At 50.4% G+C, this 16,827-nt stretch overlaps 1 protein-coding gene across 5 annotated transcripts in view; it reads left to right on the top strand.

The window, feature by feature from the left end:
* The window catches only part of DLGAP4 (DLG associated protein 4), a 155,517-nt gene that overhangs the window by 58,950 nt on the left and 79,740 nt on the right, over positions 1–16,827 (top strand). For all 5 annotated transcript variants that reach the window (XM_040575454.1, XM_040575450.1, XM_040575452.1 and 2 more), the window contains exon 2: positions 14,288–14,381. The gene's annotated coding sequence lies outside the window, so the exon portion shown is untranslated. The remainder of the gene's footprint in view (positions 1–14,287; positions 14,382–16,827) is intronic.

Consider the following 16,827-nt stretch of genomic DNA (forward strand, 5'->3'; position numbering starts at 1 on the left):
ACAGCAGTCACCCATAATGCTTTTATAATCTGCTTTCTGTAAGATGACTGTTCCCACAAGAAAGGGAGGAGGAGACATGATTAATTTTCATTAGCCTTGTAAATAATAAGCTAGTTTCCGCTAGTCTTGCCCTGTAATTAGGGTTCTGGTTCCAGGGACCTGCAGAATGAAGCTGGTGACTCACAGGAAGGCAGGACAGCCTGGCCATCTCCCACCCACCCACACTCCCCAGGAAAAGGGAAGCGGCTGGGGCACCGCTCAGAAGGGGATGGGGTTAGGGTTGGAGTTGGTGTTAGGGTTAGGGGAGTTTAGAGGGCAAAGCCCACCCAGAGGAAGCGCAGGCTGAGGTGAATAAGGAGAATGTCTCTGCCTGCATGAGGGAAAGACACTCATTGGACCCCCTGAAAAATGCCAGGGCACTACTACCTGCACAGGTCACCTCCAGGACTGCCCCCATCCTGGAAGCATGCACATGATCCCTCCTCGGGCCTGTGGGGCTCTGTGTGCAGCTCGGGTGGTGTGAAAGTCTCTCTGTGCACCTCAGGCAGCCTGTGAGCTGAGCTGCCTCTGACACACCACAAAGCCAGCCAGGAGCCACCAATGCAGGGCAGACCTCCAATGTCTGGATGCAAGGGGATGCAGTCCTTCATCAAGGCAACAGCCTGTCACAGTTAAACACTACTGCAGTCAGGGAAGTCATCCCTTGTTGAGGTGACCTTTTATTTTACAACCACCCCAAAAGTCAGACAGCAGCAAGTGGCTCCTCTGCTGGGTACTCATCCCTGGTGTGAGCCATGGGCTGGCAGGACCCGTGCCTGGCTCTGCACACAAGCCCTGTCCTGCAGCCTCCTCGGCAAGAGCCTCCTGCTGAAAAACACAGCCAATTCTGGGAACAGACTTTACCCAAACCAGCAGATGCAGTACAAACCCATCTTGAAAGAACCGTTCACTAAGGAAAAACAATTGGCACATTAATTAGAAGTGACTGATTAAAGAACTGAAAGGGAATTACTCATCTTGTTATAGACAGGCACCTGCAGAGTTCTTGCTATCAGAACAACAGCATCCTCCACACCACTGAGAGGACACTGCTGCTCAGCAGCACAGCACATCCTCTCATTCAGCACAAATGCACAGCCACCAGCCCAGTGCATTCCAAAGCCCCACAAATTGATCCACCACAAGGCAGTGCCACCCGTGGCCATCAGGATGACAGCACAAAACAGTGAGTGTGATAGGCCAGGCTGCCCAAACAGTGCAATTCACACCCAGACACACAACAAAAGCAGAGCCACACACAGAGGGGAGCACGCATGCATGCATGCTCCCTCTTCTGGGTAGGCTGTTCTCTTCTAGCACCAGCCTGGTCTGCCCTTACTTTGCTTTTCCACATACAGCTTCTCCATGTGCTTTGTCTCTTCCATCCCTTGCAAAGGTGCAGCTGGTTTGCCATGTCAGAGCAGGATTTGGGCAAGAAGCACAGAGCAGAGACCTGTCCCAGGCAGCCCAAGGTTTTCTGCATCACTGGCACTCTCTTAGGTGATACAGGTTATCCCAGATGTCATGCCAGGAGCTTTGCTGGCGCGCTCCATAGCACAGTGGGTCACCAGAGACAGCAAAGGGAGAAGGCTAAGGGCTTCTCAGTGGAAACGGCTGCTGGCAGCTAATAGAGCAGGGTTTTCTGACGTAAGTGGCTGTGTGGCAGACCTGGTTCGGGGGGGTTGCTGAGAGCTGATCTGGGATTTTGAGTGGTCACAGAAGACTGTGTCTAGACCCAGAGAGAGAAGTGATGCAGGTTAGCTATGACTTGGTTGCCATCACTGAAACTCCATGACTGGAGTGCTGCAATGACTGGCTATAGGCTCTTCAGAAGGGACAGGCAGCACAGAAGAGGTGGTGATGTGGCTCTATATTAGAGAGTGTTTTGATATTGTGGAACTCGAGACTGAATCTGGGAATGATAAGGTTGAGTCCCTATGGGTTAGGATCGGTGGGAAAGCCAACAAGGCAAGCATCCTGGTGGGGGTCTGTTACAGACTGCCAAACCAGAATGAGGAGACGGGTGAGGAATTCTACAGGCAGCTGGCAAAAGCTGCGAAATCGTCAGCTCTTGTTCTCGTAGGGGACTTCAACTTCCCAGGCATATCCTGGAAATGCAATATAGCTCAGAGGAAGCAGTCTAGGAGGTTTCTGGAGAGCGTGGAAGAGTTTCTTGATGCAGCTGGTTAGTGAGCCTACCAGGGGAGGTGCCCCGCTAGACCTTCTGTTCACAAACAGAGGACTGGTGGCAGATGTGGTGGTCGGGAGCTGTCTTGGGCAGAGTGACCACAAAATGTTAGAGTTCTCTATTCTTGGTGGAGTCAGGAGGGGGGTCAGTAAAACTGCTGTCTTAGACTTCCAGAGGGCAGACTTTGAGATGTTCAGGACACTGGTTGGCAGAGTCCCTTGGGAGGCAGTTCTGAAGGGCAGAGGAGTCCAGGAAGGCTGGGCACTCCTCAAGAAGGAAATCTTAATGGCTCAGAAGCGGTCTGTCCCCACGTGCCCAAAGACGAGCTGGCGTGGAAGAAGACCGGCCTGGCTGAACAGAGAGTTGTGGCTAGAGCTTAGGAAAAAAAAAGAGGGTTTATGATCTTTGGAAAAGAGGGCAGGCCACTCAGGATTATAAGGATGTTGTAAGGATGTGTAGGGACAAAATTAGAAAGGCCAAAGCTCATCTGGAGCTCAATCTGGCTACTGCTGTTAAAGATAACAGAAAATGTTTATATAAATACATTAACACGAAAAGAAGGACTAAGGAGAATCCCCATCCTTTACTGGATGCGGGGGGAAACTTAGTGACAAGAGATGAGGAAAAGGCTGAGGTGCTTAATGCCTTCTTTGCCTCAGTCTTTAGCGGCAAGACCAGTTGTTCTCTAGATACCCAGTACCGTGAGCTGGTGCAGGGGGATGGGGAGCAGATTGTGGCCCTCACAATCCATGAGGAAATGGTTGGTGACCTGCTACAGCAGTTAGATGTATGCAAGTCAATGGGGCCGGATGGGATCCACCCGAGGGTACTGAGAGAACTGGGGGGAAGAACTGGCCAAGCTGCTTTCCATCATTTATCAGCAGTCCTGGCTATCGGGGAAGGTCCCAGCCGACTGGCGGCTAGCAAACATGACGCCCATCTACAAGAAGGGCCAGAGGGTAGACCTGGGGAACTACAGGCCTGTTAGTTTGACCTCAGTGCCAGGGAAGCTCATGGAGCAGATTATCTTGGGTGTCATCACGCGGCACTTACAGGGCAACCAGGCGATCAGGCCCAGTCAGCATGGGTTTATGAGAGGCAGGTCCTGCTTGACGAACCTAATCTCCTTCTATGACAAAGTGACGTGCTTAGTGGATGAGGGAAAGGCTGTGGATGTGGTCTACCTTGACTTCAGTAAGGCTTTTGACACCGTTTCCCACAGCATTCTCCTCAAGAAACTGGCTGCTCGTGGCTTGGACTGGCGTACGCTTCGTTGGGTTAGAAACTGGCTGGATAGCCGGGCCCAAAGAGTCATGGTGAATGGAGTCAAATCCAGTTGGAGGCCGGTCACTAGTGGAGTCCCCCAGGGCTCAGTACTGGGGCCAGTCCTCTTTAATAGCTTTATCGATGATCTGGATGAGGGGATCGAGTGCACCCTCAGTAAGTTTGCAGACAACACCAAGTTAGGTGCGTGTGTCGATCTGCTCGAGGGTAGGAAGGCTCCGCAGGAGGATCTGGATAGGCTGGACCGATGGGCTGAGGCCAACTGTGTGAAGTTCAACAAGGCCAAGTGCCGGGTCCTGCACCTGGGGCACAACAACCCCAAGCAGCGCTACAGGCTGGGAGATGAGTGGTTGGAAAGCTGCCTGGCAGAGAAGGACCTGGGAGTATTGGTTGAGAGTCAGCTGAGTATGAGCCAGCAGTGTGCTCAGGTGGCCAAGAAGGCCAACAGCATCCTGGCTTGTATAAGAAGCAGTGTGGCCAGCAGGACTAGGGAAGTGATTATCACCCTGTACTCGGCTCTGGTGAGGCCGCACCTCGAGTACTGTGTTCAGTTTTGGGTCCCTCACTACAAGAGGGACACTGAGGTGCTCGAGCGAGTCCAGAGGAGGGCAACAAAGCTGGTGAGGGGTCTGGAGAACAAATCTGATGAGGAGCGGCTGAGGGAGCTGGGATTGTTCAGCCTGGAGAAGAGGAGGCTCAGGGGCAACCTTATTGCTCTCTATAGGTACCTTAAAGGAGGCTGTAGCGAGGTGGGGGTTGGTCTGTTCTCCCACGTGCCTGGTGACAGGATGAGGGGGAATGGGCTAAAGTTGCACCACGGGAGGTTTAGGTTGGATATTAGGAAAAACTTCTTTACTGAAAGGGTTGTTAGGCATTGGAATGGGCTTCCCAGGGAAGTGGTTGAGTCACCATCCCTGTGGGTCTTTAAAAGACATTTAGATTTAGAGCTTAGTGATATAGTTTAGTGGAGGACTTGTTAGTGTTAGGGCAGAGGTTGGACTAGGTGGTCTTGGAGGTCTCTTCCAACGCAGATGATTCTGTGATTCTGTGATTCTTTCTCTCATTACCCTGAGCAGACAAGTAGGGACAGGGAGAGAGAACAAGGAGTGCTGGCAAGGACAGATCACTCAGGTGTTCTCTGTAACAGGACAGTACGTCTTCGTCCCACGGGGCTCAGTGGGCATGGTCAGGTCATGGGCACCCTGCAGCAGGAAACCCCTTCAGACCCCAGCTGAGGACAGGCTCCTGGGTTCCCTGGGTGAGGAGAGCAGCGAGGACACCGCCGAGTTGCAGGCCAGGAGCAGCCTGGGCAGCACACAGCTTCTTGTAGCCACATTTCAGCCCTGGCTGGTTATCCCACCTGTGCAATCAAATGGTGTTTCTTCATGCTTTACCTGATCTGCTGAAGGTTAAAATAAGAGCCAGCAGAGACTGTGCAGGAGTAAGCATGTGCCAGTCCACGGCTGGATGTGAGTGCAGCTGCAGGCACACAGGAATCTGTTCTTCTTTGGCTTTTGGTCAATGTTGCTGAATTGCTGTCCCTGTGCCTCCTTTCTTTTCTGTAGTCATGCATAGCCTTCCCAGAAAACCTCTTCAAGGTGCACAGCCACCATTGCAGCCCATGTCTTGCCCAGCCTTGGGCTGTAGCCAACCAGCCTGTGGTGCCATAGGGCAGCCCTGCAGCCCTCAGGGGGCCTCAGCTCAGCCTGCACTGGCCAGCAGGTAGTGCAGAGCTCTGTCCCAGCCTGGTTCGTCAGCATGAGGCAGCAGGCAGTTGTTTGCATTCCCTGTGTGCCTGGTGTTACTTCAAGCAGTGTTCACATCTTCCTTTGATTTCAGTCAAAGAAAGCTGGGAAGAAACATTAAGTTTCTTGGAAGATGTGATGTCCAAGTGCCAGAGCAGTAACAGTAATGTTCTCTCATAGGTCCAGACACTCTCCCCTTGGCTTCAGCTCAGGAATTAGGGGAGAGAAAAAACTGCTGAAAGAGTAGAAAATACCATGGGAAAGCATTCACCACATGAGAAAGGCTGTGAGCATCCCACTGGCATTGAGGTGCTGTTTATAGGTGGCCGCCTGGGGTAGTGGCCTGTCTGTGATCAGTGCCAGGTTTCTAGAAGAGAGCCTACAGGCTGAGCAAGTGCAGCCTGGTGTTTCTCCTCATGCTCTCTGAGCTGAGCTGTACCGCATCCTTGCATTTCCCAGACTTTTGTGGGCTTTCTCCCATGCTGCTGGCTGCACCTCCAAGCAGGGAGGCCACTGCTGGCCATGGGTTTGTGTCCCAGGCTCAACTCTTGCAGCACCTGGGAGGCCTGACACTCCCAAAACATTGTACTCCCATATGGCTTTGTCCCCCCCCCACCGACTCCAGAAATGAGTGTTCCTGCAGACTGGGAGAGACTGGGACCAATGACCAGGAGATCCCAAACCTCTCCGTAACACCTCACTGGAGCAGGGAAGTTCACCACTGCTTTTCCTGGCCCAATAGAGGGTCTGGCATTTGGGCCAACCCATCCATGTGACTAAACAGTACTAGGATGATATGTACATTTGATTCTGTTCTGCAACTGTGGTACTCCCAGTGTTATTTTAAGAAAAAAAAATGCCTTAAGTCTGGTCTGTCTCCTGGAAGACGTAAACATGAAATCAGAGGTCCTGAACTTGTGTGACTGTCCCATTTATCACAGTGCCCTAACCCAGAAGTACAGCCACTTTTGGAAAGGTAAGAGCAACTGCAGAAGAAATAGCTGAAATCATCAATCCTTCAGATCTCTGAACTGTGTTTGAACTAAACATCTTGGGAAAAACCTTCCAGGTAACTTGAACTTTTGCCCAGGATGGAGAATGCACTGCTGCACTCAGTGGAGAGTAATCCTTTTAATGGCTGATTGTTCTTTTTAAAAAATAGTACCTTACCTTTCCTGTGGTCTGGACTGGCGTACGCTTCGTACTGCCTGTCCCTGGATGTTGTTGGGGTTCTGGAGCCTCTGTTGTCAAGATTTTATGGACTTGTGTTCTGCAGTTAAGGCACTTCTGTTCCTGGTATCTCCCTGTGTGAGCCACATCATGCACTCACTCCCTGTGGCTCTTCTCTAAACTCTCTCTAATTTATCAACAACCTTCCAGATACCAACCTGCTATAAAAGGACCCTCTTTTCAAGTAAGATACCATCTGTGCCACACACAGGTCCTGCTACTACGGTGTCCTTCACGCATCAAGGCAGAGTGCATTTTAATGATCATTTTGTACAGATGTCTTGAGTCCAGCTGCTGAGTCACCACGGCCCTCAAGTCCATCTTGGAGGGTCATACTAGGATACAGTTCTCAGCACAGGTCACTCCAGTTAAGTTCCTTATACCAAGGCAACCTGTTTTCCATGCATATCTGTGATGATTTTACTCAGGTGGGCAGCATCACAGGCAAAACAGACTCAGCATAGGGAGATAAAAAAAAAAAATTACCTATTAGTAACAAGCTAGAGAAGTGAGAGACAAAGAAAACAAACCAAAAACGCCTTCCCCCCATCCACCCTCTTCCACCTCCTCCCCCCGAGCGGTGCAGAGGAATGGGGGAATGGGGGCTGCGGGCAGTCCGTAGCGCTTCATGTCCACTGCTCCTTCTCGGTCACTCGCTGCACCCTGCTCCCATGTGGGGTCCCTCCCACGGGATGCCGTCCTTCCCGAACTGAGCCTGCGGGGGCTGACCACAGGCAGCAGCTCTTTAAGAACTGCTCCCACATGGCCTCGTACCACGGGTCCATCCCCCAGGAGCAAACTGCTCCAACCTGGGTCCCCCACAGGCGGCAGCTCCCCCCAGACCTCCTGCTCCTGTGGGGGCTTCTCTCCACGGGCTGCAGCTCCGGCCCGGGGCCTGCTCCTGCGGGGGCTCTCCATGGGCCGCAGCCTCCTCCAGGCCACATCCACTGGCTCCACCGGGGGCTCCTCCACGGGCTGCAGCGTGGAGATCTGCTCCGTGTGGGACCCATGGGCTGCAGGGGGACAACCTGCTCCACCAGGGGCCTCTCCACAGGCCGCAGGGGAACTGCTGCTGTGTGCCTGGAGCACCTCCTGCCCCACTTCTGCACTGACCTTGGAATCTGCAAGGCTGTTTCTCACTCCTCTCTCTCTCTCCCAGCTGCTGTTCCCCAGCAGCTTTTTTCCCTTGCAATATTCTCTCACAGAGGCACAAACAACATCGCTTATTGGCTCGTCTCTGGTCAGCAGCGGGGCCCTTATCTAACATGGGCAGCTTCTGGATTCTTCTCACAGAAGCCAGCCCTATGGCCCTCTGCTACCAAAACCTTGCCACGTAAACCCACTACAACATCACAAAGATGCCTACAAAGCAGGCTGCTAGGCTCACCTAGACAAGCTCGGGGGGTTGGAACTAGATGATCTTTGAGTCCCTTCCAACCCAAGCCATTCTAAGCTGGTGGGTTGTGAAAGGTTCTATACATCTTCTGCTTTCTCTGATAGGAAACAGAACTGTGACCATTCATAATCATGTGCTTTACAGGTAGGTTTGACTCAAAAAGCTGACCTTGCCCCTTACCAGCACCATGACATTCAATGTCCCTCTTTGGACCCTCATTCCTCCCTAAAGGTGTTGATTTTAACATTTGTTGATTTTAACATTCCAATTATATTTCTCTCCTAGCTGGATTCATGCTCGTATGTGAGCAGAGTTTATTATCCAGGCTCCTTCTCCTCAGTGTGAAGGCAATTAAAGAATTTCTTCTCTTCAAGTCCTCTTCAAGAACTCTTCAAGTTCTTTCTTCTCTTAAAGTCTGGAATGGCTTTATTCTCAATACCATGATGTCAGACTAAATCAGGTCCTTCCTACTTGCCCTTCTCCTTCATTGTTTCATATCCTGTTGGGTACTGGATGCCCTGTGCCCTTCTTGCTCCCCATCCCCTCGGAGGAAGGTCTACCATCATGAGCAGCATCTCCTGGTCTGCTGCCATACCAGACCCACCTCACTCCCTCAGGCTGCCTGCGGGGCACTGCCACAGGAACCTTTATCATGCAGAGACATAAAGGCTCCCCAGGGCAGCTGTTGCCTGTGAGAAGCGACATTAGTGCAGATTAATGAAACCCTCCTCACCAAGTAAAGGCTGCCCAGCCTTGAGTATCCGGGCCCTGGGGAGGGAATGTGCCACCTGTCTGGGGACACCTCAGTAGGAGTATCCCTCTTCCCTGCTGGGTGTCATGATTATCCTACTGCATGGACTGGACAGGATCCAGTCTTGTTCCATCTCCTGTTCCTCCGCCAGGAACCTCAGAGCTGGTTTCTGCTATTTGCACGCTGAGAACTGGTGAACCTCCACTCACAGGGAATCGTGTCCTCTGCTCTTCTCTCCAGTGCTGCTGGCCTCTCTCTAGTCAGGCAGAGCAGAACCCAATTGTCTCACTGCTAATTTAGTAAATTAATGAAAGAAAATTTGAAAGAGAACATTACTGGAAGGGAAGATGGTATTTCTTTCAAATGAAACAGATTTCAGTCACTCAGACTCATTCTCTCCTAAGTCTTTCTCAGTCATGATCTCACAAGCTACAAGATTTGTTTCCTGGTGGTCTTGCTAGTATCATCTGTAAACAAGAAGAAAGAAAAAGAATGCTGCTGTCGAGTCCCCACTACATCTCTTGGTTCCTCTTGATTAACAGTGATGTGGATTTTGGGTCACCCTTTAAGAGTTAATGGTCACTATGGGTGGATTTTTTGCCACAACATCTTGCTTACTTCAATTTCCATAAATCTTGTGCAAGAATAGTGCGTATTGTCTTTGTGTCCTTGTTCACCGTATCTTCCTGTCAGGAAAGCAGGAAAAGAAACAGCATATGCAGTGTGCTATAACCTCATTTTCCTCCTCCCGTGACCCAAACACAACTCTTCTGCTGACAAATCATCTGCACAGGGACCTTCACACAGCACAGCCCTTATGGGCCCAGAGCAAGGAACACGGTTTAGCAGGACTTTGACACTCTTCCCACCCTTGCTTAATCGTTTCCTCTGGTGCTTTCATACACAGGTTTTTGCATTCATACCTCCTTCAAACCAATCTCAACACTGACTACAGATCTCTTTGTTTATGAACAGACATATCTCATCTGTGCTCTCCACTCCATACACAGCATCATTTTTTTTCTTTCTTGAATGTGAGGCAGTGATAGCTCTCAAATCAGGCCACGAGCATCCTTCATATGAAATTTAGTTCTTTCTAGGAGACACAAAGGAGCTCAATCTATTTGTTTTAACCAGATAAATGATTATAGGATTAAAGGTACAAGAACACAAATATATTTATTTTCATTATTTCTGTTCCTGGTATTGCACAGAGAGATGTTATGGTCTATTATATAAAGGAGAGCAGACCAGACGTCTGTAATGACTATACCCGAACTTGCAGCCTGTAAATCTAGGTATTAGGGGGAACTTGAGTTATGGATGATAGCAGGAAGAGGGGAACATTGCATTTTCAGCAGTCCCTGCCATTGCTGGCAGCTGGCATGCCTCACTGTGCTCTTCACCCATTTCTTATTGCCCCTGTGTTGGAGCTGCTAGTCCCCTTGTCCCTGTGGTGCCACGTGGGCATTCTGCTCCCAGCATCTTCTCTCAGGCTCACAGCTTTTCTAACCTACCAGATCCAACACAGGTCCAGCTGGGGCACAGAGATGCACAGGCGGGTCACTTTGCTGGTTCCCTGGCAGGAGGACTTGATTTTGTCTCAGGTTTAACAAGAAGCAGACGGGGGCAGTTGGCTGACTCAAGTTCAGAAGAGAAGTAGAAAGTCCCCCCCACAGCAGGAGGTGAGGGACCTCCCTTTCTCACACAGACCCAGCCTGAAGAGTTGTTTTAGAGCTTTAACACTTCAGGATATTTGCACTAAAATTGCATCCTAGCACCTCCTGCACCTTCCCAGGACAGCCTGCAGTCAGTGCCCTGCTTGTCTTGCTGTGCTGAGGTTGTGACTACAACAGTGTGGACCCAGGAGTGGCTGCTGAAAAGGAAAGCCCATCCTGCCCTTTGCATTGTGCTACCTTGTGTGAAGGCTGTGCTTTCCACCTCCCCATCATGACTGAAACCCTCACAACTTTGTCCAGAGTCCCCAGCAAGCAATTGGATCCTTTAGTCAAACAGGATTGCTTCTTTCTGTCACCTAGCTGTGGTTGTCTCTGAAGTGGAAACACCGGGGATTACAAATGCCAGATCAGTGTCTCCTCAAGGTCTTCCCCAACCACATTTTAAAGCCAACAGGACCATGTGGGTACAGATCAGCAGGCTGTGGCCCACCTCTCCTAGACCAATGCTCAGAGAAACAAAAATCATGACCTGATTTTATTTACGTCCCTTTTAAGGCCTTAGTACTAAGGTCATTCCATATGCTGGTTACTCGCAGCAACTGAAATGATGAGGAGACCCCTCTGGGAAGGGTGCTGCTCTCCCACACCTTCTTCCTTTGGTGAATAGGAAAACTTCCCAGTGCTAACACAGGTGATTTGCAGTACCAGGCAAAGGAAAGGCTGCCTTGGCTCTGGGCACATGTCAGCCTCAGGCTGCAGAGGGACAAGAGGAAGCAGGCTGCAGTGGTCAGTCCTGACAGCCTTAGAGGACGGAGCCTCAGCAACAGGTCTTGAAAGAGAAATGGTCTCAAACATCATGCTGCAGGTGACATGCAACCTGAAATATGAGCAGATCAGTTCCTCCAGTCTTGGAGGAACCAGGTTCAGGGCAATTTGGCATCCTGAAACCACACATACATACTCAGAAGGACTATACCTGCACCGAGGAGACACTTATGGCTCTAGACAGCAACACCAGGCTTATTTGCTTTGTCTTGGTGCAGGCACTGCTGTGAGGGTGACGCTGGATGGGATGAAGTTAGGGCAGCCCTGGAAGGGGGCTGGCAGGAGGACTGGAGTCCAGCAAAGCCCAGGAGGTGACCAGGTTTCGCCAATGAGGTTTGGCTGCAGAACATCTGAGGCCCGAGGTCACCGAAAGTGTCTCAAACCACGTGGGAGAGAAAGATCAGTCTGTCAACAGGGCAGCTCTGAGAAAACAATGTGGGAGCATACAGACCATGTCGGCAGCCTCCTGTGCCTTCAGTGCCTGGAAGCTCAAGGGCCCCAACATGCCCCCAGCTCCACACCTTTTCCCTCACCCTGCAAACCACTTGCCTGAGGTCACACCACCTCTCATAGGTGTCCTTCCACACACGTCTCCAATCTCACCCCCTCCATGCAGCAGCCATGAGGTGGTGATCAAGCTGCTCCTGAGAATAGGAGAAAGATGGGGATGATGGACATGGGTGTCTGGTGGTTAACATAATGTAATTGTGCTGGTGGCACAGTGGTTCATTTGCATTTCCTTGGGGCGTTGATGTTGATATTAATTAAAGGTAATTATAGCACTGCTTGCTCAGTGCAACAGTAACATACAAAGACAAAAGCAGTATTACAGGAAAAAAAAAAAAAAGAAAAAAAAAAGAGAAAAAAGAAAAAAAAAAGACTACTTCCTCCAGAGTTTCACCTTTTGTTTTGAGAAACCTGCAAGGTGAGTGGAGGCCTGGAGCTCAGGCGCTGCTCTTCCCACCCATCACAGCCACTCTGTGGCAAGGGGCTGCAGGATCATCACCGTCTCCAGAAGTACCCCGGGACACGCTGACAGTGCTGGTGGCAGACACAGAGGTGATGGGTGATGGTGTTATGGTGCTACTGGGAGCAGATACTTGCAGCACAAGGAGCTACTGGTGGTGATACAGGATGCTGGGCAGTAGGGGTGAATACCTGGGCACGCTGGAGGGATGCTGAGAGCATTGCTAGCAGACACTGGTGACTTTCATGATGGACGTTGGTGGCTATGGTGACATATAGTGTTACCCTTTGTAACAGCACTGGTGGCATTAGAGCAGGAGGGCAAGATGCTGGTGCTGTGGGTGGCTGCAGGTAACACTAGGCACATATATCGTCTGTGCTAATGGCTGCTGCAGTCCCTGCATGTCTGGGTTACTGGCTCAAAGGTAACCCAACTTGTCATGTGGGGAGAGCTGTGAAAGTGCTAGATGGTGTCAATGCAATTACTGCTGCATGGCCATCTGCAGCAACCAGACCTGTCATACCTAGTCTTATCACATGCACAGAGCTCTATATTTAGTGCTGGGAGCAGTGGCCTGTGAGCAGCAACTTGCAGCCTCATTCACATCTCTGAGCTCAGGAATGTCTGAGCTTGCAATGTAGAATTGTCCCTTGTCTTCAACAGCTGATGCCTCCACAATAAAGGCCTCCTTGGTTAGGGGGAAGCACGTTTTCTGAGGCTGCTGGATAGAGTTTCTGTCTCTAGATTTCACAGCTGAGTACTTACTCACCAGCAGCACTCTGGGGAAGGACACAACTGCCATGTCTAAACAACAGCTGTCTCTTGCTTGGCTCTCCTAGGGCATGTGGTTTTCCTTTAGCCACTTCCTCAGCAGCATTGGAGTTCAAGTGGTACAGAACTGGTGGGAAGTGGAAGAGGGCTTGTACCAGACTTAAGAGGGCAGTCTTCTGATCTTTCTAGGCTTTCCATTCTTCTGTTGGGATACCCATTGAGAGTCTCTGAACACCTCTTGAACACCAAATACTTCTACCTGTGCTGTGTCTACCTGTGCTGTCAATCTTATCTAGCCTTTCAAGACCCAAAGGGCTCTTTGGTCCAATGAAGAGAACTACCAGCAGAGGAAGGCTGACTCCTCAGGCTGAGTTACTGCGCTGTTCCCGTCCCTTGCTTCTCAGCAGTGAAAGGCTGAACGCCCCAGATTATCCTAGCAGAAAACACACACACACACACACCTTGGAAATTAATTGACATAAAACCCAAATAATATGTAATCTCACTAATAAAATAATGCAAGCTGTGCTCTATGTTGTGATGCATAGGTTTTAGAGAACGCTAGGAAACATTGTTATTTTTTCCCTGTATTTATTTTTTCTTTTATCTGCTTTCCTTACAGGGAGTATTTTTTTCAGTTGATTGCAGTGTAGCTGATGGTGAATGACAATAAGGGAAGAACCACAACATTTTAGCTGAAATACAGTAGCACCTAGTGACCAGATGGGAGAGATTTACAATGTGGTCTGCTCAAGCAGAAGTTTAATGAGTATTGATAAATGAAAGTAAGATGCAGATTTTGGCAGGGGTATAGCTAAACACACCAAAGGTGGCTGGCCACTACGGGGAAGGTGTTTACCCGCAGGACCAGACTTCATTCTGTTCCAGACTGTGTTCTCTGAGGACTCAGAGCAAAGTGAGGAGCCCAAAGGATGAGGCACAGGGAGCTGCAGAACCGTCCCTGCTCAGGACGGTAAGATCCTGGCATGGCTAAGAAACAAAGACAGAGCCATGGGCAGCAAGGGGAGTCCTTGAGGGATTATTTCAAGACAGAGGAACAAGGGAAGAAAAGTCAAAGAGCACCTTCCCACAAAGGGGCTCACCCCAGCCCTGTGCCCCCAGGCCTGCACAGTCTCCTCCCCACCCGGCTGATTTCCAGTCCATCCTTTCACTCCATGTGTGATGCAGAGGGACATGGGACTCACTTCCATATCTTCCCACCACAGGCATCACCTTTGCCTCTCTATGTAGGATGCTTTATAGCATTTCCCTTGTGCCTTTGCTGAAACTTAATGAAGACAACCTGTGTGTCAATCAGAGTTGCAGCAATTTTACATCTGGGACATTTGGCAGGGAAGTACTGTTGTGCTCTGTGACCTGAGGACATTTTCCCTTTTCTCTTTGCCTGGCAGGTCTTCATGAGGGACAACTCTGGAGCCCAGAGAGGAACACGGTGCACAGGATGCTGAATCTGGCCTAGTCCTGAAACCCAGCAAGCTGTGAGAGGTACGGCATGGCCCAGGGCTGGCTGTGGGGCTCTTCAGAAATAGCTGGTGGGAGGGCAGCTCTGTGCATGTGGTTCAAGAGGCGGTGGTGGGGAGGGAGAAGGAGGCTGGGGAAGGGAAGCTGAAGAGGGCGTTTCAGTAACAACCTTCCCTCCATCTCGTAGTGAATCCTGCAACACACCCATCGCTAGTTATGAAAGTTATGAAATCTAATACTGATTGCTATAGTAACATCACGCCTCCACACTGACCTAGTTTGAGACAAAGGAAGTACTCCCGCAGCTTTGAGCATACATGATGCTGCAGATGAGTTTCAGTGTGTTCTCTGGGAAGAATGGCAGAGGGAGCTGCTGAGTTTTCCACCTGCTTCCCCTTGCCCCAGGACCCTCAGGCACCATGAGCTGCTTTGTCTTGGGCACAGAGCAAATCCAGTGCCAGAGAGCATCTCCATCCTGCCTCCCTCATGCAGGCATTAGGACCCACCTAGCTTCATCCAGGCATTCAGGTAACAGGAACGTCTGCCCTGGAACCAAGCAACATCCTTGCAAGCTGCAGAGGTGCAGCAGCAACACAGCAACAGCCAACACCATTCAGAGCACCCTGTTACTGCTGTGCCACAAATAACATAGGGTAAAAAGCCTGGCCCTGTCCTCCCAGCTACCCCCACCTCCTCATCGTCTACGTAGTCCTCAATATGCTAGGCTTGGGCTGCTGCTCACTTTGGCAGCACAGTGAGACAGGAGGATCTGGCTGGAAGTCCACAGCAAGGTGGTGGCACAACCAGCCATGCAGAGTGGCCTCCTTCTACTGTGTCACAAATTTTCACTGCAAGCATAGAAAACCTCCATCCCCAGGAGCAGCAGCATACTCTGTAAGGTCAAAGGCAGACGTGTAAACTGCTCTTCATCCTCTCCCTGCTCCATGGAGGGCTTTGCAAACACACACACACACCTCCAGGCCTCTTGAACAGCACTGAACAGAAAAAATCATTTTTTTCCCAAGCAGTCTTATTAACTGCTCTTCCAGACAAGCCACAGCATGCACCACCATGTGCCCAGGGTGCCTTGTAAGAGAGCACAGGCCTGCAGCTAGGTTTCAAACCACAATGACCCTCGCTGACTTCCCTGGTCCTTCTGCTCCATCTCATCAGCTCTCCTGCCTTCTTCCTAAAAACTCTCCCTTTCTTATCTTTCCTTTTTTTGAATTATTCACCCTACTTAATGTTTTGCATCTCTTTCTTCAGAGCAGATCCCATCTCCTGGAGAATTTTGAGAAACTTCTATTTAGGGACAATCAAATAGGTTGTAAAGTTTCTGGGTTTTTGTTCCCTTGAGAGTTGATTATATTACCAGTGACATTTGCATGAAAATAAGTTCTCTCTCTCTAGGGCTCATCTGCTCCTCCAGATTAGTCAACATCTGAAGTCAAAAATCTTTGTCATATTGCAGTTACTGATTTTCACCGAAATTGGTTGTGCTGATACAAAAAAAAAAAAATGTGTCTAGCATACAAGGAAAACAGTTATGTACTGTCTGTTTTGGGATGTCTCCAGCCACATCCTGTCCCTCCCCATCACCACAGTGGGCATCAGTCAGTCCCAGAAGACACTTCCCTTTCCCCAGAGAACAAGAAGGAGATGGCAGCTCCCAGGGCTGCTGGAGCACACTGTTTATCTACCACGAGACCCTGGGAGCTGTATGCAGATTATTCTTTACATGGACACAAAACACTCATTCCGTCGTGAAGCAGGATGTGAGTAGGTCCCTCCGGTGGTGATACAGGACTCAGTAGTTTTGAGAGGTCAGTGCTGCATGCTTTTTTGGTCTCGAACACCAGCATAGCCATGCTGGGATTTGCTTCATCTATCTGTAGCTGCCTGGAAGGTGGATGTTTAGATGGGCTGGGCAAGCCCAGTGGGACACCTTCAAGCAGTGGGACAGACTGGCCCTCCTAAAGCAGGTCACCCACCTTCTAAGGAGGCATCTCAGGCAGATGGGCTAAATCACTTGCAGGAACCCCCTGTCCTGCTCCCTTGCTGTACAGAGTGAGGGGGAAGGGTGGGTGAGCCTCAGCTCCTGGCAATGCTGTCACACATCTCAGTGTGACATTAGCCCTGGGGGGGCTCCCTGGGAGACCCTGGCTTAAGCTCTCGGTAGTGGTCCACAGCAGGCAGCACTGCTTGGACCTCAGTCCACTGGAAGGAAGCTCCCTGGCAGCACTGGGAAACTGCCACGGGAGGAACAAGAGGTAGAAGGAGCCTGGAGGAAGGTCTGATGTATAATGAATAGCTCTAAGTAGAAATTGGTTATTTTTATCCCCTGCAATTAGATTCTGAACTCTTTGAATCATCATTAATGCAACGCCCTGGAAGCTGGCGGCCCCCCTCGCTGAATGCCACATGAAGTGTTCCTGCTAATTCAGGGAACATTTGAAATCATGCGTGTAGG

This window comes from Cygnus olor, chromosome 16, assembly GCF_009769625.2.
Source record: "Cygnus olor isolate bCygOlo1 chromosome 16, bCygOlo1.pri.v2, whole genome shotgun sequence".
Taxonomy (NCBI): Eukaryota; Metazoa; Chordata; class Aves; order Anseriformes; family Anatidae; genus Cygnus; species Cygnus olor.